Source organism: Haliotis rufescens, unplaced genomic scaffold, assembly GCF_023055435.1.
Source record: "Haliotis rufescens isolate VD_foot unplaced genomic scaffold, xgHalRufe1.0.p SCAF_9, whole genome shotgun sequence".
Classification (NCBI taxonomy): Eukaryota; Metazoa; Mollusca; class Gastropoda; order Lepetellida; family Haliotidae; genus Haliotis; species Haliotis rufescens.
The window spans coordinates 28,064,596-28,087,452 of record NW_025964383.1 but is presented as its reverse complement, the minus strand read 5'-3'; the positions used below and the strand labels follow the sequence as shown (position 1 = coordinate 28,087,452).

Genomic DNA, 22,857 nt, shown 5'->3' with positions numbered 1-22,857 from the left:
TTGGTGGGACGAGAGACGGACCGACTGGGGACCGTAGTCCCCTCATGGTCCTCGTCACGAGCCGGTCCCGTCGTAACGGGGGTGGCTGAGTGACGCTCTCGATCAACCGATTGACGAAGAAACAGTCGTGCGGGTAGTATCATCGGCAGGCGAACGGTCACGTGTCTTGTCGAAAACATAAGTTGACTGGGGCGGGTCGTCATCAACTGATTTCTTGGGTGTGGCCGACGCGCCACCCCCAGGGCCAGATGTAGAGGCTGCAGAGTCCAGGGATCCACCCGATGACCTACTCTGCTTGTAGCGCTGGTCAGTAGCCCGCTTCGCAAACGCACGAAGATACCAATTAAAGTTTATTACAGTGATCACATTCTTTACAACGTTTATCCCACGAACACGTTGAAAAACCGTCCTTAATTATGCAGGAAGGTAAATACTTGTGAGGATCTACTTTAGACAGTGTACTTTGATATGAGGCAGAAAAGCCCGACATGTTGTCACGTGTATAATCAAGTACACGTGTTGAACACAAACAATGGATTACCAAGGATTACATTCCAGGAGTCTACAGGTAAGACATATTATTATTACTGTATTAGAACAACAACTGTAGACACACGATATGTACTAGTACATTTGCTAATACAAACTAGCAGTCTGTCGCGAAAGTCTTTCTCGAGCGACCAGCTCAGAGGCGCGCTGAGAGATTTGTGACATGTCATGGGGGTGTGCGTGCGCAACCGGACGGAAACAAGTTTAATGTTTACATTCCAGCTTCTGGCTTCCTTTTAACGTGCGACTAGAGGTATGAGAGATACCCATTTGTACGACTGAAAACAGACTAAAACAAATATATCAAAAGGCACCACTTCAGTATGTGCCTGATAGATTTGCCAAGCTTCGATCAAATACACTGACTTCTGCCCCGGAACAATAACATCCTTATTCTCACTGACTCCCTTAGTGGACTACAAGCCCTCCAAAACAAAAATACAAAAAAAAAAGACCTAAATTAATAAACCAAATACTTAACAAAAGCAGGCAAACAAATAACCTTCTTGTGGATCCCCGCCCACGTAGGAATTTACGGCAACGAAAGCGCCTATAAAGCAGCTAAATTATCTCTAACCCTCTTGGTGCCACGGGACCATATATGGTCCCTCACTTTTCACACCCGTATAGTGCCAGGGGACCATATATGGTCCCGAGAAAATGCCCTTTTCAAACTGTGAATTTTGATATTTAACACTGAGTGCACAAAGTCAAAATTATAACCATCATCACCCCAATCATCTTAGCTTTAACGTCGTGTAACTCATACTTTATACAATGCTACGGATTGCGAAATATGGCGAGATTAGTAAAGTGGCTACCGCTCTTCTCGGCCTTTTTCAGCCATGTTTGAACACCAAGCGAATGACGGCGAATTTTGATCATGCACCCATGTCACAAACACGTAAATATTTTCCGACAAAATCCTTGTTCATAAGAAAAAATATGACCTGAGTGGTCAGAAAGACACATTTTTCCCAACTGTATAGATCTACTTGTTCACGTAAATACAACTCTGTTCACTCCTTTATGAACGTTGAGTTTATTTACACGTTTTGTATATTTTTATCGACTATCAGTAATGGTGGAATGGTCGGTACACATGAGAAAACGACAGTGTATATTTCCATTACATTTATGACGTTCATTGAATGAATTTATAACCATCATCACCCTAATCATCTCAACGTTAATATCGTGTAACTCATATTTTATGCAGTGCTATGGATTGCGAAATATGGCGAGATTAGTAATGTGGTTACCGCGCTTCTCGATCTTTTTCAGCCATGTTGAACTTCATGCGAATGAAGGCAATTTTTTATTATGTCATATACACGAAACTATTATTATATGAGACAGCCAATTTGAAAAAGAAATCTGATCGGACTGGTCAGAAAGATTTACTAGTCCCCACTGTACAGTTATTGGCCCAAGAGTACTAACGTTTAGTCGGCCACGGCCACGGACAATTCAAAGATATGGAAAGATAGCTATAATCGTTAATATTAAGTTGGTATAGTGTATATTTATGGGCAGGAGGTTCATGATCAAAACCTAAACATTGAATGGCCAAGCCCGAAGTGATCGGACAGGGCACGTTCGCATCATATCTGTGCCGCGATTTCTTGTCTACCGGTTGTCCTACATGCTCGCCCGTTTAGACAAATAGCTGCTACTTTTTTCATATGAAACGACTAAGAGTCATGTGTGATTGCTCAAACTACCTGACCGTGTGAGTGACTTGCCCTAACTGTTTCACATTTTGTCGCAAATGGAGACTTTAAAAGCGTGGCCACGACATCTAACGTGAGTCGACGCCATATTGTAAACAAATTGTGTCAAGGTCGGTTCCACATGTGGTAGCTCGGCCCCCATTTCTGTCGATGGTACACGCGATACAAACATAATGCAACTACTGAAAACATCAACATAACTTCTACAATGATGACATCAATACCTTTTTGTATTTGGATTAACCGCTTATGGATACGCTGTGCTGTTAAGTTCGATTTGGATTAGTTTTTCCTTTCATGGAAACTGTGATAATGGCGCTGTGATTGGTTTGCTGAAATAGTATTTTCCATGAGTCTAATGTAGATGGTACATGCTGTGATTGTAGAAGATAATTGATAACCAATTGTGTATGCATATATATCAGTAAATACACATTACTAATCTCTTCAGAAAATGGAATATATTATAGCTCGTTTATAAACATTCTGCCATGGATATTAGATCAAAAATTAATATTAGATTTACAAATTATTTATGTTCACTGCACTCTCGATTAATGTATGGTAATCTATTGCAAGTCTTCGACTCTTATTTGATATGTCATCTGAAATGTCAGCAATGAGTAATATTAATTTTATTTCGTTACAATCTGTAATTTTATTCAATAGGCTAATAGACGGTCGGTGATTTCCCGCCGCTGTGAATTTGTCGTCTGGACAGGTGCGCGTGATTTGACCTCGCGTGTTGTGACGTGGATGACGTCACATGAAACAGCTGATCTAATGTTGTGGTAGCATAATGGATACACGTGGTTTCATTTTCCAAATAACAATATTCTCTTTGACTGAACTAGAAAGCATATCTAGTACATCACGACTGGAAAATGTCTACGGCGGCCGACGAGTGAATGAGACCGCTTATCATTTGACTAACAGTGTTAGAATATTTGGCGCAGTTTTCTAATTTTGGTATGTTGACATGTGCTTTTCATATCTGTTTGAAGACTTGATATTCCAAAAAAATATGCATTTAGTTGAGTACAGTGAGAAAGCTGTCAAAATGGATCCAATATTAAACCACCTAGATTTTTAATATTTTAGCTTCATCTATTGGAATCTCGAATGGTTCAATTTATAACATAAACAGTAAACGTAATTAGATCTTCTCACAATATATAGATAATCAATTTCTGAAAGACAAAAAGTATTTAGTGTAAATGTGACTTCGTTTTGATGTTTTATATAGTTATATTTATGTCTTTTTTCACTCTGCATTATCTAAATTACCAAATACTTCGACCAGTGACATTGTAGTAATTAGATTCTACTTTGTTTTTTTATCCTATGTATGAAATAGATTTTCTTTTTAAATATTTGTCTAAGAGCAAAATCAATACATTCTTGTGGGATATTTTCACCATTTTAATTTGTATATCTTCCCTCCAAGCTGTTGTTTAGCTAGGCCAAAATTAAGAGAAAAAAAGGAAAAACATAATAAACCATTTTTATTAAAGATTTTGCTGGTTTAATTTTCGAAGTTCAATACCAAGAATATATTTTTCCTTTTATTACAAATAATTCCATTACTTTCATTGGCCTACGATCATTATCTATTTCAAACTTTTCCTTTAGTAGAATGGGATGGAATGGGAAACTAGTGGAAATAAACTATCACGTATGTCCTTAAATGTACATGTATATACCTAGCTAGGTGTAAATACACTTCTATTTATAAATCAAATGAATAAATGAAAGAAAAAGAAAGACTGGCCATACAAGTATATTTTGAGCAAAGGTCAAAGTTAGGCAGCCAAGTGCGAAATACGAGCTGATACGAGGATGTATGTTTTCTGGCGGTCATAGTGAAACAATGACATATGGCGCCCGAGTTGCGAGTGATCGAAAATAGGTTTGTTGAATGGATTGCTGCCCATGAAAACGTTTCAACAATTTTGATTGAATCTACATGTACTTACTCTTGGGTGGTATTACGTTAGTATAATCTTGTTAATTATTAAGAAATAATAATGATGCCCGATATTGAGCGATGTCAATTTGAGTATTGTTAGGGCTGTTTAGCGATCTTTCACATTTTGTCCTTTGAAAATGTACAATGTCAATTACCCCCAAGTTGTTTTTATCACTAATAAAAGAGCACGGTCATTGAAACATACATGGACGTAACCGGGATTTCTTCAAGATATACATTCCAAACTGTCATTTGTTTTGTGACATAATCTTTGAAACAGTCTGCGTATGAATTAATCACGACCACTTCAGTCAATTTTGTTTTGACGTCAAAAACACGCACAATTTCATCGGGATTTTTTATCGGTAAATATAACTCACAGAAAATTTGCAGTGAATGTGTACTTCAACATAAATATAATATGTCTATCACTGTTAGGACATGAACTTGCCAATGATATGAATTATTGGTCATTTAGATTTCAAACAAGGGCGCATACTTGACTTTGCTTGCCGTATTCGGGTGCGTCCATATTACGATTAATGTGGAAAAGTAGGAAACTTATAATACCAGCACTTTTATTGATGGCTGGGCAGTGCATAGATCTTTTGGATTTGGTGACTTAAGATACTGTTGGAAAGACAATCAACTCGAATTGCATGTTATACAATTTGGTTACACTGTGTGAAGAAATAAAGACGTTGCAACACTTTTGATACAATGTATACGTTTTTGTAACCGTGACGTCAGCACAGTGTGGCACTGAGCGGTTTGCAGGCTGACTGACGTCCAGGCACCATGAGGGTTAAAATACCGGAAATAAGCCTAAACCTACCCATCTCAAAATCAAAAATTAAAAGTGTAAACAAACAAAAAATAACCAAAAAATGGCATAATCAATATCAAAACTCAAATAGCCAAATCAAAAAAGTGCTCAGAAAACCACTAGCCAAACCTAAAATCCTACACCGCTCTTAAAATATTGACAGATTAATTACAAAACTCCAAACAGGACACACAAACCTAAATAACCACCTAAAAAAAATTAAAAAAGACACACCACAGGCAACTGCCCCCACTGCAAACAACCCGAAACCACAGAACACGCACTCATCCACTGCACCCACTACCAAACACACAGAACCACACTACAAACCACCGTCAATCTAAATAAGGTTCCTACTCTAGATGAAATACTAAACCCTCAAAATAAACTAGAAAACTTCAAGGTCCTCAGGCATATTCCTAATCAAAACAGACCTAATTAAGCGCATCTAAAAACTAATTAATCTACCAATCCAAAATCCAATAAACATACAAACACCCACCTCACCCGGCTCCCTTAGTTCCCTCCTCCACCCACCTCGGCATTAATTCCAAATTTAAAAATTCCAAAAATTCAATATAAGCAACCCCTAAAAGCCCCCTCTTGGGTTGCACACAACACTTTCACCCTTTTCGGAATACACTAAATGGTCCGGCCAGGCCCGTGTGCCAAATACGCTACAGTCGGAAAGCGCACGCTAAATCTCCTATATCCGTCAGAGCTGTCAGATCACAATGGCCTTTCGATGTGTCATTTGAACATGTTGAAAGCTTTTGCAAGAGATATTTGTCAGTAATAACTGATGCTATTTCTGCCCTTACATTACAACAAATAAATCAGCCAATATGGAACTATTTTATTGATATGACTATTGTTTCTGTCAAATTATCTATTCCTGCCTCAGGTAAGGATGCAGTGATTTATTTAAGTGCACAGTTATAGTTCACAGACATACTCCTGAAGTCAATGAAAGTTATTTACAAGTGATACACATAAGGACTTATATTTTTATTTCAAAAGAAATCTGGATTGGTAAACAAGCAAAACTTGCTTATGTAAATACCTCTCCAGGTAATAACTTTACAACAGCTGGTTATATATCAGATTATATGTAAAATAGTGCTAAACATAAACATACTAAATACACAAATGAAATATATGAAGCCAATACAAGTGGTGTCTGTGAAATAAGATATAGCATTTTTCCATTACGACATGCATAAAATTAAGGTTACTCGAAACTTTTGCTTTTGATAATGAAATGAACTGCTAACTGAACTATTGCCATGTAATACCGTTTTTAAATCATACCCATGTGTGTAGAAGTACATAGTGTTTCTGATATTATGGTATTTTTGACAGGTATAGAAAAAGTGAATTGCGTCTTCAAAGTGATACCCACAAGTGCAGTCTGATATGTCTGATACATGTCGTCTATACTTATCAGCGTTTAGGTCACTGCAGCCGAGCCTAAGGCGACAGTGGACAATTTGGCATGATCTATGACCGTATTTTAGGTAAAAATTATTAATAATTGTATCAGAACGATTAATTAAGGATTTGAATTCTTTTAATGAGCAAGAATTAGTAACTTCATTGGGTAGAGCGTTCCACAGATTAATCGTATCCGGAAGAAATGATTTAGCATAGGTCTGGGTTCTACATTTGATTGTTTGTATGTTAGATCTATTTCTAAGGTTATAATTGCTATTATCAGAGACTGGACTTGGAATGAGATTGTTGAGATATATACAGGTGAAATACCGTTTTTCATTTTGTAAAATGTAATCAATTTGAAGCGGTGTCGTCGTTCTTTTAAGGACTGAAAGTTTGTTTCGTTATAAATTTTAACATGACTGGTACCCCGAACCGCCCCACAAATAGTTCTCAATGCGTCCAAATGTAAATTCTCGAGTAACAATGATTGTTCGTTTGTACAGTTGTCCCAAATATGACAGCAGTAGTCAAAGTTTGGTAGGATAAAAGATGTGTACATAGTTTCAAGCGTGTTTCTTGTTGGTCTGTATCTAAAGCTCCTTTGGCAGTTGATCATTGGACTGATTTTTCTAATAATTTCGTTAATGTGTATTTTCCACGAACAATCAGATTGAATTCCTAAATGTTTATGACTTTGTACTTCTTCAATAACAGTACTCTCCATGTATAAGTTTGGTCTAAAACCAGAATTGACTTTGCGACTGAATGTTATAGTTTTGGTCTTACCGGGATTGAAACCTACTTGCCATTTTTGGGCCCAGTTTGAGATTTTTGTCAAATCATTGTTGATACAATTTGCTGCAGAGATTTGATCATCAATGATGACATATATAGATGTATAGTCTGCGAACAGGCGTATATTACTCTCGATACCTTCGACAATGTCATTTATATAAACAATAAAAAGCAGGACTTTGTCCAAGGACTGACCCTTGGGGGACCCCAGCTTGTACAAATTTTGATTCTGAGGTATAACCATTAATGACTACCTGTTGGACTCTATGTTCTAAGTGGCTTTCAAACCATTTCAAAAGATCACCTTGGATACCGTAAGCATTGAGTTTATGAATAATTCCTTTGTGCCATACTCTATCAAAGGCTTTGCTGACATCAGAAAAAACAGCCCTGATTTCTTTACCTTCATCTAATGCCCTAGCAATAAAATTATATAGGTAAGTGAGTTGATAAGATGTGGAATTGCCAGGCACGAATCCCGACTGTAAATTTGTCAACAAATCATTTTCTCTGAAAAAGTTAAACACATATTTGAGTATACACTTTTCAAAAATTTTGGCTAAGCAACATGTGAGGGCTACAGGTCTATAGTTTGAGCATTCATGTACATTGCCTTTTTTGTGAATTGGTGTTACTGATGCTTGTTTCCAAACTAACGGGAAGGTTTTGTTTTTGAGCAACAAGTTAAATAATTTTGTCAGGATCGGAGCTAGACGAGTCGCTGTTTATTTAAGTAACTTGTTACCTATACCATCTGGCCCTGTTGCCTTAGTTGTATCTACAGAAAGAAGAATATCTTGAACTTCTTCTTGATTTAAATTCACAGATAGTAATGGATCGTCGATTGTATATGGTCCAATAGATGGAAGGTCAGAATCGGGGTTTCTTACTCTTGCTTGATCAGTGAAAAATTCATTTAGGACATTTGTAATATCTTCAATATCATCATATGAAACATTATTTGATACTATTGACGGAAACGACGAATTTTCGGTGTGCGTTTTGACATATTTTTTAACTAGTCGCCACCAGATCTTAGTACCATATGAAGTTTTTATGATGTTATCTATTTTTAGTTCATGAGCTCTTTTTGCTATTCTGACTGATGATATTACTTTATTCCTACAAAGCCTAAATTTTACCCAATCTGACGGTCAATTTCTGTTTTTAGCAATTTTGTGAATACGATTACGTTTCCTAATAAGAGAGCGTATCTCGTTATTTATCCATAGAGGATCCGTTGTTCGTATTGTGACTGTTTTAGTTGGAATGTATTTATCAAATATGTCTTTAAGTCTACAAGTCAGATCTTCAGTGATAATGTTAATATTATCAGATGAGAATAGGCTATCCAGGTCAATCTCATTAATACCTTGATTTATACCATCTGTATCTGCCAAGGGATAGTTATATATTTTTCTCTTAAACGCATAGTTTCTGGGTATAGTTTCTTTCATATGAACAAAGATAGGGCTGTGATCCCTACAGATTGGATCAAGTACACCAGAAGACCTTCGTTGTTTACACAGGATACAAATATTAAATTGATCAAAGTTTTAGAATTAGAGGTTATTCTTGTAGGATCTGTAATTATTTGTTTTAAACCGTACATAGATTGTAAATGTTCAATCTTTTTAGTGGTTTCGCATAGAATATCTAGATTGTAGTCGCCAGTAACAATAGTAAACATATCAAGATCAACAGCATTGCCTATTGATTCATCAATTAAATTCCAATAATGAACACATTTATCGGCACGATAAAATGTACCAATTAAGTAATTTTGAGTTTTACATTTAACCTGTATCCATATCGCTTCAAGCTCGGCAAGTTCTAAATTTCTCATTATTTTAGCGTTTAGATTATTTTTAACATAAGCCGCAACCCCACCACCGCGTTTTGTTCTGTCTTTTTTAAATGGAGATTGAAAACCGGGAATTTGTATGTCATTGTTTCGAATATCTTCACTTAACCATGTTTCAGTCAAACATATTACATTGTATGACCCAATTTCTGCGCTTAAAATATTCAATTTATATCTGAGACTACGAACATTTAGGTGTATAATATTTAAGTCTTTTAAGTATTTAGTTCCAGGATGTGTGTGAACATCTCCAAGGCAGAGGAGTGGAAAAATGAAGAAAATTGATAGCCGCAGATTATACAAACATCGCAATTTAGAAATGTGTACAAAAATCATAAACTTAAATGAGTATTTAACATGAAGTGTAACTGCAAATGTACCCACTGCTTGTCTATATTGTGATATGTCAACCGACATCGAATGTTAGTATGATAAATAAATGCACAGTGGGTCGCAAAAGAAATGGACAAGCGCACAGACACACACAAGCTACAGATATGGCTCGGTACAAGTACATAAGGACTTAAAGGTGGAGAATGTATTGATGTCAACTTCTTTATTATGATGATCACAACATTTCGGAGTATATACTTACTCCTTCATTAGGTGAATATTCACAATTCTGCTCCAATTGCTTAGATCAATGCTCATACTGTCAACCATATTTGCCATTTTTATGTCATATTCACAGCATTAGAAACTAACAGTTTTCACCCACTAGTCCTTATAATGATAACATATAGCAAAACTCTTAAAAATGGAAATTTTCTACTAGACCTTATGATACCTTTACCATTGGGCAGTTTGGCAAGGACTATAGGACTAGTGCCAATTTCTAACCCTGATTCATTTGTATAATAATACATATTATTTCTAATAATGGCGTCATTTGGACACACAAATATAAAGTAACCCAATACTTGCCGTAACAGGCAACAATGCTTGTCTAAAGAGTTGACTTACGGGATCGGGTGGCGGTCAGGCTCGGTGACTTGGTTGATGCATGTCATTGATCCCAATTGTGTGGGTCGATGCTCATGATGTCAATCACTGGACTGTCTGGTCCAGACTCGATTATTTACATATAGCCTGAATATTGCTTGAGTGTGGGATAAAACAACCAACAAACAACCAAACCAAATCATAAGTGCGAGATGGGTCATTTGAAATTAGCAAGTTATATGTGTGAACTTAAATCACTACAACCTGATCAGAGTCTTGAAAAGATATGACTTTGATTCAGCGAAAATTTGCATCATGATAGTTTCAACTGTAGATACAGTTAATCTGTTTTTTTTGTACAGTTCCTGTTCATTAATTGTATATGTTGTTCAAATAAGCTTTACCTCTTCACCAACCCTATTCCTCTTTTGGAATAAATAGTGTCTAATAATTCAAATACCATCACTACTAATCATCCTAATGAACACAACAAAGAAATGCACATCAAAAACATCATTATTATTATTTCTGATCCCTGATAAAGTAGAAAAAAACTGTCATCCAGCAAGATACATTTTCTTAGTCTCCAGAAGCATGTTACATAGTAAACTGACTTGATAAGTTGAATAGCAGTCAACGTGGTTGTAAATGCACAACTGACTATGCTTACTTACTTACTTAGAGATTTAACGTGCGCTTTCCGACTGATGCGTATTTCGCACAAGGGCCCGGTCAGGCCATTTAATGTGTTTCCGAAAGGGGCGAAAGTGGTCTGTGCAACCCAAGAGGGGGATTTAGGGGTTGCTTATATAGATTTTGGGAATTTTTAGATTTGGAATAGATGCCTATGGGGTTGGGGAGTAGAACTAAGGGAGCTGGGTATGGTGGATGTTTGATTGTTTATGTGATTTTGATTTGGTAGATTATAGTGTTTTTAGATGCGTTTTATTAGTTCCGTTTTTATTAAGAATACGCCTATAAGGCTTTGAAGTTTTCTAGTTTATTTTGTGGGTTTAGTATTGCTTCTAGAGTGAGAGCCTTATTTAGATTTAGGGTGGTTTGTAGTGTAGTTCGGTGTGTGAGGTAGTGTGTGCAGTGGATGAGTGCGTGTTCTGGGGTTTCTAGTTGTTTGCAGTGTGGGCAGTTACCTGTAGTGTGTTTTTTTTTTTAAAATTAGGTGTTTTGTTAGGTTGGTGTGTCCTGTTTGGAGTTTAGTGATTACTCTGTCGATTTTTTTGATGGATGGAGAATTTTTGATTTGGTTAGTGGTTTGCTGAGTACTTTTTTGATTTGGCTATTTGAGTTTAGATATAGGTTATGCCATTTCTTGGTGATTTTTTGCTTGTTTACGCTTTTAATTTCTGATTTTGAGATGGGTAAGTTTAAGCTTATTTCTGTGATTTTGAGGGATAGTTTGGCTGCCATATCGGCGTTTTCATTACCGTATATTCCTACGTGGGCGGGTATCCACAAGATGGTTATTTGTTTGCCTGCCTTAGTTAGGTCATTGGAGCTTTTAAGTATTTGATTTATTAATTTAGGTCGGTTTTGGGTATTTTTGTTTTGAAGGGCTTGCAGTCCACTTACGGAGACGGTAAGTATTAGGATTTTTTTGTGTTATTTTGATTCTTGATTATGGAGGGCTGAGGCCATGCCCATTAGTTCTGCTTGGTTGTTTGGGAGTCGGAAGGATTGTGTGGTTTTAGTTGGTTGCGTGGTATGGACTCCGAAACCTGTGTGTTTGGAGGTCGGATCTGAAGATCCGTCCGTGTAAATGTGACACCAATTTGGCCAATTTTAGTGTATGTATGCTAGTGTGGTGGTTTTAGCTATGTTTGGGTCGGTTTGTTTATTTATTTGGCTAGCTAGTGTTGTGTCTATTTTGGGTATTTTAAGTTAAGGGGTGAAGATATTTGATTGTTTGCAGTTTTGTTTAAGATTTTTAATTTGGTGTTCATTTAGGTAGTTTGTTATTCTTTGGGATATTGGGGTAAGTAAGGGGTGTTTACGAGCTAGAGCTTGGTTTTTGGGGCTGATATTTTGGTTTATTAAGTTTTGGATGAGAGGGTTTGATTGGGACGCGGCCCAGAAATTTAAGCTTAGCTGTTCCCTGCGTAGACTTAGTGGCATTTCTCCTGTTAAGGCCTGAAGTGAAGTGTAGGAGGTGCCATGTTGGGTGCGTGTAATTAGCTTGGGAGCCTGATATTGTATTGAGTCAAGTTTTTTAGATAGAGAGTCGTTTAGGGTGTTGTATATGGCGCAGCCGTAGTCTAGTTTTGATCTAATTAGTGATATGTAGAGAGAGAGGAGGGTATCTTTGGAGGCTCCCAAGTTAGAGCCAGTTAGGCATCTTAGGGTGTTTAGGTCTTTACTGCATTTAGTTGTTAGGTTTTGGATGTGAGCATCCCAGGTGAGATGTTCATCGAAAATAAGTCCTAAGAATTTGGTTTGTTTTTGAAATTTGATTGTTTGGTTGTTTAGCTGGAAGATTGGGGAGGCGGGTTTCATGTTTTTATGTTTGAATACTATTCCTGTTGTTTTTTCTGAGTTAAGGGAGAAGCCCCATTTGTCAGCCCATTGTTGTATTTTATTAAGAGATTTTTAGAGTAAATTTTGGGCCATTTTAATGCTTTCAGTGCGGATCCAGAGGGCTCCATCATCCGCGAATTTTGATGTGTTTACTTTAGGGGATAGGCCCTCGAATAGATCGTTTATCATTATATTGAAGAGGGTGGGGCTGAGGATACTGCCCTGGGGGACATTGGTCCGATAGTGTTTGGTCTATACCCACGGTTATTTTACGATTGTTTAGGAAGTCCTGGATGTAGTTTATTATCTGACTTTTGAGTCCTATTTTTTAAAGTTTTTGTATTAGCCCGTCGTGCCATACCATGTCGAAAGCTTTAGAGAAGTCTAAGAAGATTCCTGTGATATATTGTTTATTTAGTTGTCCTGTCTTAATATCTTGCTCTAGTCGGGCGAGGTTATCTAGGGTTGAGCGGCCAGGAGTGAAACCGCTTTGATCTGGGTTTATGATGTTATTTTGGGTTAGGTAGTGTTGTAATCTATTTTTAGCCTGTTTGATAGGCATTACTTAGAAGTTGACGGATGACAAGATAGACACAATTTTGTATGGATAACAACTTCTTTAATACTGTGAAAAGCGACGTTTCGGTATAGAATCAACCCCAGAATCAAAGAGCATAAAACCTCCACCATCAAATCCGACAGCAAATCAGCCATCTCGGACCATATCAGCAACTGTCCCAATCACATCATCAACTGGGACAAAGTCCAAATCCTCGCCAACAACCTCCATGATTTCACCAAAAGAAAACTAACAGAAGCAGTCCACATTCGCCGCCACAACCCATCAATCAACAGGAGATCAAGGCTATTTCATCCCACCCGCCTACTATGAACTCATCAAACAATAATCACCTGTTTATTGGCTTCATGCCTCTATTGGCTTCTAGCTATGTGTTTTCTGTCCATCGTGTTGTGACAGCATCATCCCTTTGTTGTCAACACCTACCAACAGACCAATGTTATCCCACTCATGTATGCTTTTGTTGTTACTGTTAATCTTCTACTGTTAATCCTCCACCTACTACGGACGCCATTTTGCTGTATTCTAACCTTCAACGTTTACCAAAACCATATTGGGATTACGAACATATCCACGCAAAAGGGATTTCGAACTCTAAAACAACCAAGGCCCACTAGCGAACGCCACGCTCGCCCCACGGCCAAGCCAGCCTCGGGCTAGGAGACTCACTCGCCTCTCCGCCTAGAAAACCACCGGCTAAGCAGAAAAACGCCATCTTTTTTATCACTGTTAAGTATTCCTACCTCTATCCCCTCCTACCTTACTGGATGCTTATTTTCTCCCCTTTTTTGTACTCTTGTGCCATTACTGTATTATCCTACCACTGACCACACATTGTCATCACCCCCCCCCCCCCCCCCCCCCCCCCCACACTCCCCATGCCAAATCAACTCCAACATGGACTCCCCTCCTCGCTCATCCCCTCAATCCACCTCACTTTTCACAACACCCATAAACAGCAAAAAACACTTTCCAGGTCTTACCCCAACACACAGCACAAACCCAGTCCCCTTTGACTTTGGCCTAGACCTGGAAGAACTAAATCTCATCCTCCCCCCACCCCCGTCAGGAACATCCCCCCTCCCCCCACTCCCAACCCAAACACCACACACCACCATCCCCCTACCCACCAACACATAGAAACCCCAAATCATAATCCAACAACCCCAAACCCCAAACCAGGCTAGACAACCCCCACCTGCAAACAAACACCCATCACCCAAACAAACAAAACAGATCTCTCTACACACATCGTTTTCGGCACTCTCACCTACAAAGTCAACCCAGTAACGAAAAACCCCCCTCAATGCTCCATATGCCACTCATTCACACACCCAACATCTACATGCAGACAACCACCCATGTGTCAAAAATGCGGCTCGTACAGACAATGAGAGCCATCAGCGGCTCTGATTGGGGCGCTGACAAACTAACACTATTAAACATATACAAATCACTAATTCAATCTAAAATTGACTATGCTGCTCCAGTCCTCAACTCCATATCAGAAAGACTTAACAATAAACTAAACTCCATTCAATATAAAGCCCTTAAAACAGCCCTGGGCACTAGAACCGGTACCGCACTAAATTCTCTCCAGTTAATATCAGGAACCACATCCATCCAACTTAGGCGCCATCAAACCAACCTCAACTACTGGGCTGGGGCCCAACAAAACCCCATCCTGAAACAAATCATCACCAAATACAACAATCTCAGACCTGCAACCCTAAAGAAATTCAAAAACAATCACACCCTAGCCCCATATCTCACACATCTATATAAACTCATTAAAACTTATAAACTAGAAAATATTAAACACACAGACCCATCAAACATATACGTAAATGACAACCCCCCCCCCCCCCCCGAAACAGACCTCTCACTCCATAAAACATTCATATCACACCCTGACACTAAAAACCTAGACAAAAAAGAAATATCAAACAACTACATATACCAAAACTGGCCCAACCACCCCCATATCTATACCGATGCATCACAGACAAATAACGACATAACAGGACTAGGCATACAGATCACACAACCCACACCAATCACCACAAACTTACACTATACAAACACACATATCATCATAGCTGAATAACTCGCTATACAATGTGCATATCATTACATAAAACTATCTAAAGACACAAACTTCCTTATAATCTGAGACTCCTTAGGTGCATTAACCCAAATTCATAGTAAAAAATCTAAATCAAGGCAAGACATAATAAATAACATTATAGACATACATACAAAAATCATAGAAACCAACAAAACAATAACTCTCCAATGGGCACCTGCACACACTGGCATAACAGGCAACCAACTAGCAGACACAGCTGCAAAATTAGCCACTACACAACCATCACCAAGCATAAATTTCACCACTAGTAAAGCCGAGATCAAATCACTAATTAGAAAAAATACATTACCTCAAAATTTCAAAACTAATATTCAAAATTGTAAGTCAACTTTGACAAAATCCTTCTTCAATAAACTAATCACAAAGTGCCGCAACTTTACAAAGTCTATTTTAACAGAAAAAATCATAAACAGAATGTTAAGCGGCCAAATTAATCTAAACGAAACTCTCTATAAACAAAACAGACACCCACACCCAAACTGCATCCGCTGCAATACACCTGAAAACCTAGACCACATATTCAACCATTGCTCACAATATAAACAAAAACAAACACAATTATACAACTCTCTTCCCCCCCCAGTTCAAAAATAACATGACACTGCTTCTAAACCCCTTCAATCATCCTGCTAAATTCTCCCATATAGCCACATTCCTTAAATCAACAAATCTCATAAGCAAACTTTAGAAAAATCCCAACAAATTACAGCCTAGTTACTATATACAAAATCCACACTTTTACAATTTAGGATCGGGATCCAAATGCTCAGCGGAAAATTCGCCCATATCCATACACTAATAACCATGACCGTTTTACCCAGCCACCAACCCAAGCCCAGCTCCCACGCTCATGGCCAAGACTCACCCCCCCCCCCCCCCCCCCCCCTCCTGACTCCCCTACCCCAGCCAGTAAGCCCAAACTTTTTATAATAGGTTTTCCCATCCATCCCACCATTATTTTACAGTTTATAGTACATATTACTAACTAGCATATCAGCTTAACTGATTTTATACCATTTTAAGTCTATATACGAGTTACTTCCCTTAGATTAGGTTTCTTACAGCTCCACAACACTACTGCTAAACTTCTCTCTCCCCTTCATCCTCCTTTCCTGTATTTCTTTCTTCTTTATCCCCCCTAATTTATATTTTTTTGGGCCAGCCGATTACTTACTTATTTCCCACTGTTGTTTGTTATTGTTTAACCCGTCTGGCCCCGACTGCGAAATAGCCGATGGCTGAAGCGGTCGTAAAATCTACTACTACTACTACTACCTCATTCAGTCTTGCTTGACAACGGTATAAGGATCTATACCGAAACGTCGCTTTTCACAGTATTAAAGAAGTTGTTATCCATAAAAAATTGTGTCTATCTTATTTTTAGATATTGATTCCATTACTTTACAAAAGTTTGAAGTTAGGGATATTGGTCTATATGAGTTAGCTTGATTAGCTGGTTTATTAGTTTTAGGGATTGGTATGACTAGGGCCTGTTTCCAGGGAGTAGGAACCTGTCCGTTTAGGTAGATGAGATTGTATAGTTTGAGTAGTGCCTGGAGTAGTTTTAGGGGGAGTTTTTTAATTATTTGGTAAGAAGTTGATCTAATCCTGGGGCTGTGCCCTTTTTCCTGTTTTGGATTACGTAGAGGAGCTCTTCCATTGTGTAGGGTTGGTTTATTTCTAGATTGTTATTGTTTGGTTCTTTTGTGGGTTTGTTTTCTGTTTTAAGTTTGTCTTGGAATTTTTGGCTGAAGTTGGTGTTACTGCTAAAGGCCGAAAAGTGGTTGGCGAGATTATTTGCTTTTTGGGCGGGGTTGGTTGAGTTGTTAATGCTAGGTTTTTTTTATGTCGTTTTAAGCCTCTAATGGCGTGGATTTTGCGCAAGACCGTTTTGGCATCTGTACGGTTATTTATACCTTCGGAGAATTTTTTCCAGTCCCTACTTTTGGCTATTTGGACAAGTTTTTGAACCTGGTGGTTTAGTTCGTGGGCTATGTTTAGATAGATGTTTGTAGTCGCATTTTGCTTTATTGAAGGCTGATTTACGTTTTCACCTAGTCTGTTCTATTTCCTCATTCCACCATGGCACGGTCGGTTTGCCTGTCTTAGATGTTTGAAGGGGATGGAAGTTTTGGCTGCGTTTATTATATAGTCTGTTAGGTTTTTACAATAGGTTTCTGGATCATTATTTTCTATTTCGTTTAAGTTAGCTTCGTTGCAGATATCTTGGAATTGGTCCCAGTTAGCTTTATTGTAATGGAATTTTGGTTCTTGGTTTTCCGTTTGGATTGGTACGTTTGTATTTCCTATAGTTATGTTTATGGGGAAGTGGTCACTACCTAGCGGGACGTCGTGCACTTCCCATTGAGTACTTTGAGCTTGATCTGGGGTGCATATGGTTAGGTCGATAGCCGACATTTTTTGGTTTATCTTATCGTACCTCGTGGGTTGGTTGCTATTTTGGAGTACTAGATCGTTTATTTCTATCCATTCGGAGATTAGTTTGCCATGATTATCTATTTTATCACCTATGCTCCATGTAGGATGGTGAGCGTTAAAGTCTCCTGGGAATATAGTAGATTTATCGCTTATTTGGAGTAGTTTGTTTAGATCCTCAGGTTGGACTTTTTGTTCCGCCCAGTGATAAATATTTATTATGTTTATGTTTCGGTTATTTAATGTGATTTTAATGCCGTTGGCTTCTAGGTTTGGCGTGTCTATTTTTATTTCTTCATGATTTATATCTTCCCTGATTAATATGATTAGTCCTCCTGCGGCTCTTCTTGTTTTGGGTTTTGCTCTGTCAGTTCTAACTGAGTTGTAGTTAGGTAGTGTAAATTTTGATTTTTTGGAGAATTTGGTTTCCTGGATACAAGCAATGTGAGGGCCTTTATTTAGTTTAAATTTAGTTTTTAGTTCATGGCCGTGGGAGGTGAGTCCGTTGGCATTCCACTGAAAAATATTTAGTCCTTCCATTATTGGGTTCGGGTGATTGGTGATTTAGTTTTTAGTTTCAATTTTATTCGGTGACTTCTTTTTGACGGAGGTTAAAGAGGAAGAAGGGTAGATTTGTTAAGTTTAGATTGAAAGCTACTTTGTGGAATGATTTCATGCTAACTTTTGGTGAGTTTTGACTATGCATGTATGCTAGGAGTAAGGTAAGGTTATTTAGGTTTTGGTTGTTGTCTGGTTGGGAAGTCTTGTTTGTTTTAGTTGGAGTAGTTTCTATTGTTTCCTCAGTAGTGGAGAAATCTTCGTCATCGGTTAGATTAGGGTTAGCTGTTTGAGTTTCCATGGGGGAGGCATGTGATTTCTAAGTGTTTGTGTTTTGTTGTGCTTGCTTGTGGGGAAGTGTTGTTGCCATGTGGGCTGTAGGGTGCTTGGATGAGGGTCGTGTTGTGGCGGTCGTTTTGTGGTTTGTTTGGCATGCGGGGGGGTTGATGTTTTGGCTATGTGAGATGTGGGAGGGTTCGTGGTTGGTTGAGTGGCTGCTTGTGTGTGTGAGGTGGGTGCGGTTTCTCGGTAGGGGCCCCAAACAGAGCTGTCGGTTATGGGTGTGGTGTTTGTTTGTGAGATGGTGTTTGGGTGTGGTCTAGGGATGAGTGGTTTGGTTGTGGGCGTAGCAAATTTTCGTGTTTGGATTTTAGCCATGTCTATGTTTATGTGTTTGTTGGCCTGCTGGGTGAGTGTGCGTCTGTGTGGGCATTGGTTTGAAAGAGAAGTGTGTTGGATGGATTTGCAGTGGATGCACCAGGGTGTGCATGTGCCTGGGCAGTCTGTTTGTGCGCATTTTTTACATTTAGTTTTAGGGTATGTGCATTGGGAGGCAGTGTGGTTGTATTTGAGGCACTTTGAACATTGCTTAACCTGCTTTATATAGTGTTTGACTTCTAAGTTGGTGTGGGCTCCGAAGGATATGTGTTTGGGGGCTTCAGGGAATTTTGCAGATTTTTTAAAGTTTATTATGACAATGGAGGTTGGGGACCGTTTTTCTGTTTCTGGTTGAGGTTATTCTACGCGTGCTGGTGATGAGGGGTTGAGGGTTATGGTCCTGGTTTATGTTAGCTTCTAGAGAGTATAATTGTAAGTCCTCAGTTGTTTCCCTTGGGTTAACCCTAATTACGCCTCGTGTATATTGTTGCCAATTAGGTGTTTGTTTGATTACCGTGACGTGGAATATTTGAGTTATTTTATTTGCTGCGTTGTAAGATTCTCGGTTAGGGAAGATTATCTGGTATCCTTTGTTGGCTTTTTTAATATTGTTGTAATTTATTTTTTCTCTTTTAAACCAAAGTCCTATTTTATCTACCGAAAGTTCTAGTGAGAGAGTGGTGCCTGAGCCTGCTGAGAAGAAGTAGAGGGCGAAGGTGGTGAGGAAGGCGGCCGGGGAGGGTGTGGGCGATGGAGGTGGAGGTGGAGTGGATGTGTCGAGTTTGCGTTTTTTGGTGTTTTGAGGTGGCGAGTTAGCTGATTTGGTGGGGGTGGTGTGTTTCGTGTTTTCGCCATACTGACTATGCCGTCACTACTGAATTAAGTAGTTCACAGACAATTGCAAGTGCTAATACCCACCGACACTAATTGCCCTGTTAATCCCTAGTCCACAATGAGTTGACATTGAGTTCATTTTGCTAATTAGCTGTTTTTAGAGTAGCAAAAACAAAAATATCAAAAAACGACCTAAATTAATAAACCAAATACTTAAAAGCTCCAACGACCTAACAAAAGCAGGCAAACAAATAACCTTCTTGTGGATCCCCGCCCACGTAGGAATTTACGGCAACGAAAGCGCCGATAAAGCAGCTAAATTATCTCTCAAAATACCAGAAATAAGCCTAAACCTACCCATATCAAAATCAGAAATTAAAAGTGTAAACAAACAAAAAATAACCAAAAAATGGCATAATCAATATCAAAACTCAAATAGCCAAATCAAAAAAGTGCTCAGAAAACCACTAGCCAAACCTAAAATCCTACACCCCTCTAAAAAAATTGACAGATTAATTACAGAACTCCAAACAGGACACACGAACCTAAATAACCACCTAAAACAACTTAAAAGACACACCACAGGCAACTGCCCCCACTGCAAACAACCCGAAACCACAGAACACGCACTCATCCACTGCACCCGCTACCAAACACACAGAACCACACTACAAACCAACCTCAATCTAAATAAGGTTCCTACTCTAGATGAAATACTAAACCCAAAATAAACTAGAAAACTTCAAGGCCCTAGGCGTATTCCTAATCAAAACAGGCCTAATTAAGCGCATCTAAAAACTAATTAATCTACCAATCCAAAATCCAATAAACATACAAACACCCACCTCACCCGACTCCCTTAGTTCCCTCCTCAATCCACCTCGGCATTTATTCCAAATTTTAAAATTTCAAAAAATCGATATAAGCAACCCCTAAAAGCCCCCTCTTGGGTTGCACACACCACTTTCACCCTTCTCGGAATACACTAAATGGTCCGGCCAGGCCCGTGTGCCAAATACGCTACAGTCGGAAAGCGCACGTTAAATCTTCTATATCAGTCAGTCAGTCAGTAGCATGGTAATAAACATCAAAGGAGGGGCAGGCTTTGATCATGTGTTCTGTAGAGGAGATGATGTCACTTGTTTTATGTTTATTTAGGATTAGCTACATCCCTTGATGCTACCAAGGCAGCCCTTGAGATTATCAGACAGCTTGGCTTGATACAAACTGATGTCTCCCTTGTAGCACACTATGTGTCAGACAAGGACTTTGACCACTCTGTGCAGATGCATATCAATGCATAAAAAAAACATTTGGTAGATGATTCAATAATGTCACGCAAGTCAAAGTTAGGTTTCACTGTATTTAGAAACAGACGATGGATCCAAAACTTTATAACAGTAATTATGATGAATTTAAACTTTGCCAGACCAATATTTTGGCAGATTTGCATGTTATTGTTAATCTTCATTAAGTTAATTTTCAACAAAGATAGGATAAATGATAAAATATGATAATGAGTCATGAATATTTGAATTCAGATCAGAACAAACAGGGAGGGTCACTCAAAAATGTGAGAGTCTCTAGGGGAGGCTTTTGACAAAATGTACAATAAAATATGCTTTGCATTTCCATTTTATTTCAGGGTGGAGTAGTGTCAAAAATGAATGAGAACATACCGGTTATACATGACCGGCCCCTTTAATGTAATATACATAGTTTTTAGTTGATGGTTCAGGTTGTACTTTTCAGTTGAATTTCTTATCACTGTCTATGATGGACTACCAATTAACGGTAGATATTAAATATCCATAATAACTTAGATAATACTTCTACAGTCTCATCCTAATTTGTCAAAATTTGTATTTCAATATAGCTTCCAATTATGAATCAATGAATTTGGAGAGAATATCTGTTGTCTGAATTCCAAATGTACTTTCTTTTGTATTTGGTGTGCTAGGGTAGCCTAGAGGGTAAAACAGTCCCCGAAACCCGGGTTCAATTCACCACATGTGTACGATGTGTGAAGCCCATAGCTGGAATATTGCTAACAAGCTGCATGAAACTATACCAACTCACTCGCTCATTATGTTATATTTTGAGATCACTTACATGACCTGTGTTTTGATTATTATGAATAGTTCTGTTTTTATGTATAAGAACCTATGTAACTTAGTTTTGCATTGTCTTGGCAAGCAAAATTCAGGTGAACCTTGTGGCGCTAAAGGTATTGTTTTAGAAGACCGGATACACTTTTCTATTTCTGAACACTTTTCTGTTTGCAATGGCTTATTAACATGTTCAAAGATTGGTTAAATATCAGTTGCAAGATAAATTGTCAATACCTCACTGTTCGAGAAAACAATTTTAAACATTTGTAAATATGTGTGTGTTTCATAATTTTTGAATAACAAGTTTCAAAAGATGTTATGAATTGTTTCAGGTACCTGGATTTCACAATCTGACACCAGCTACATTTAAGAAGATCTTGCTCACACAATTCAGACAAGGGACTCGCCGGATGATGAACAATCCTCCCGATAACAACCAACAGATTCACCTCAGAAAGTGATGATTCTGAATGAATAATGCCACATCAGTGTGACTGTAGGTGGTTTTATTATGACACTAATCAAGTCTGAATGAATTTATGCCAAAGCACTGTGTCTATGTCCAGGTTGTGTACACCGACACTTACTATACAAATCTGAATGACTTTTGTGGTTTACTGCAGAAACATAATTGAATTTAGATATTCTTCTTCCATGAAATTCATCTGAGATTTGACAAATTTGATTATTTAGAAAATGGCATTGAAGCGTCTGTTCTGTAAGGCCTTGCAAGCACCACTGGTTACTTTATGCTAGTTCCTCTTCTTGCTTGATCAAATTTCAATTTGTGATATGTACCAATAAAATGTCATATAATCAATAAATATGATTTTTTTCCAAAAACATTATTTGTTTTGCTTCATTAGCATAAAGAAATATAATACTGAT

General features: G+C 38.2%; 1 protein-coding gene and 1 long non-coding RNA gene across 3 annotated transcripts in view; one reads left to right on the top strand and one right to left on the bottom strand.

Annotated features, from left to right (window-relative positions):
- The window catches only part of LOC124130348, a 73,855-nt gene that overhangs the window by 38,693 nt on the left and 12,305 nt on the right, over nt 1-22,857 (bottom strand). The window lies entirely within an intron of this gene.
- LOC125377419 lies at nt 11,676-22,812 on the top strand. Its single transcript, XR_007219569.1, has 2 exons — nt 11,676-11,709; nt 22,302-22,812. It is a non-coding gene; the product is annotated as an uncharacterized LOC125377419 (long non-coding RNA).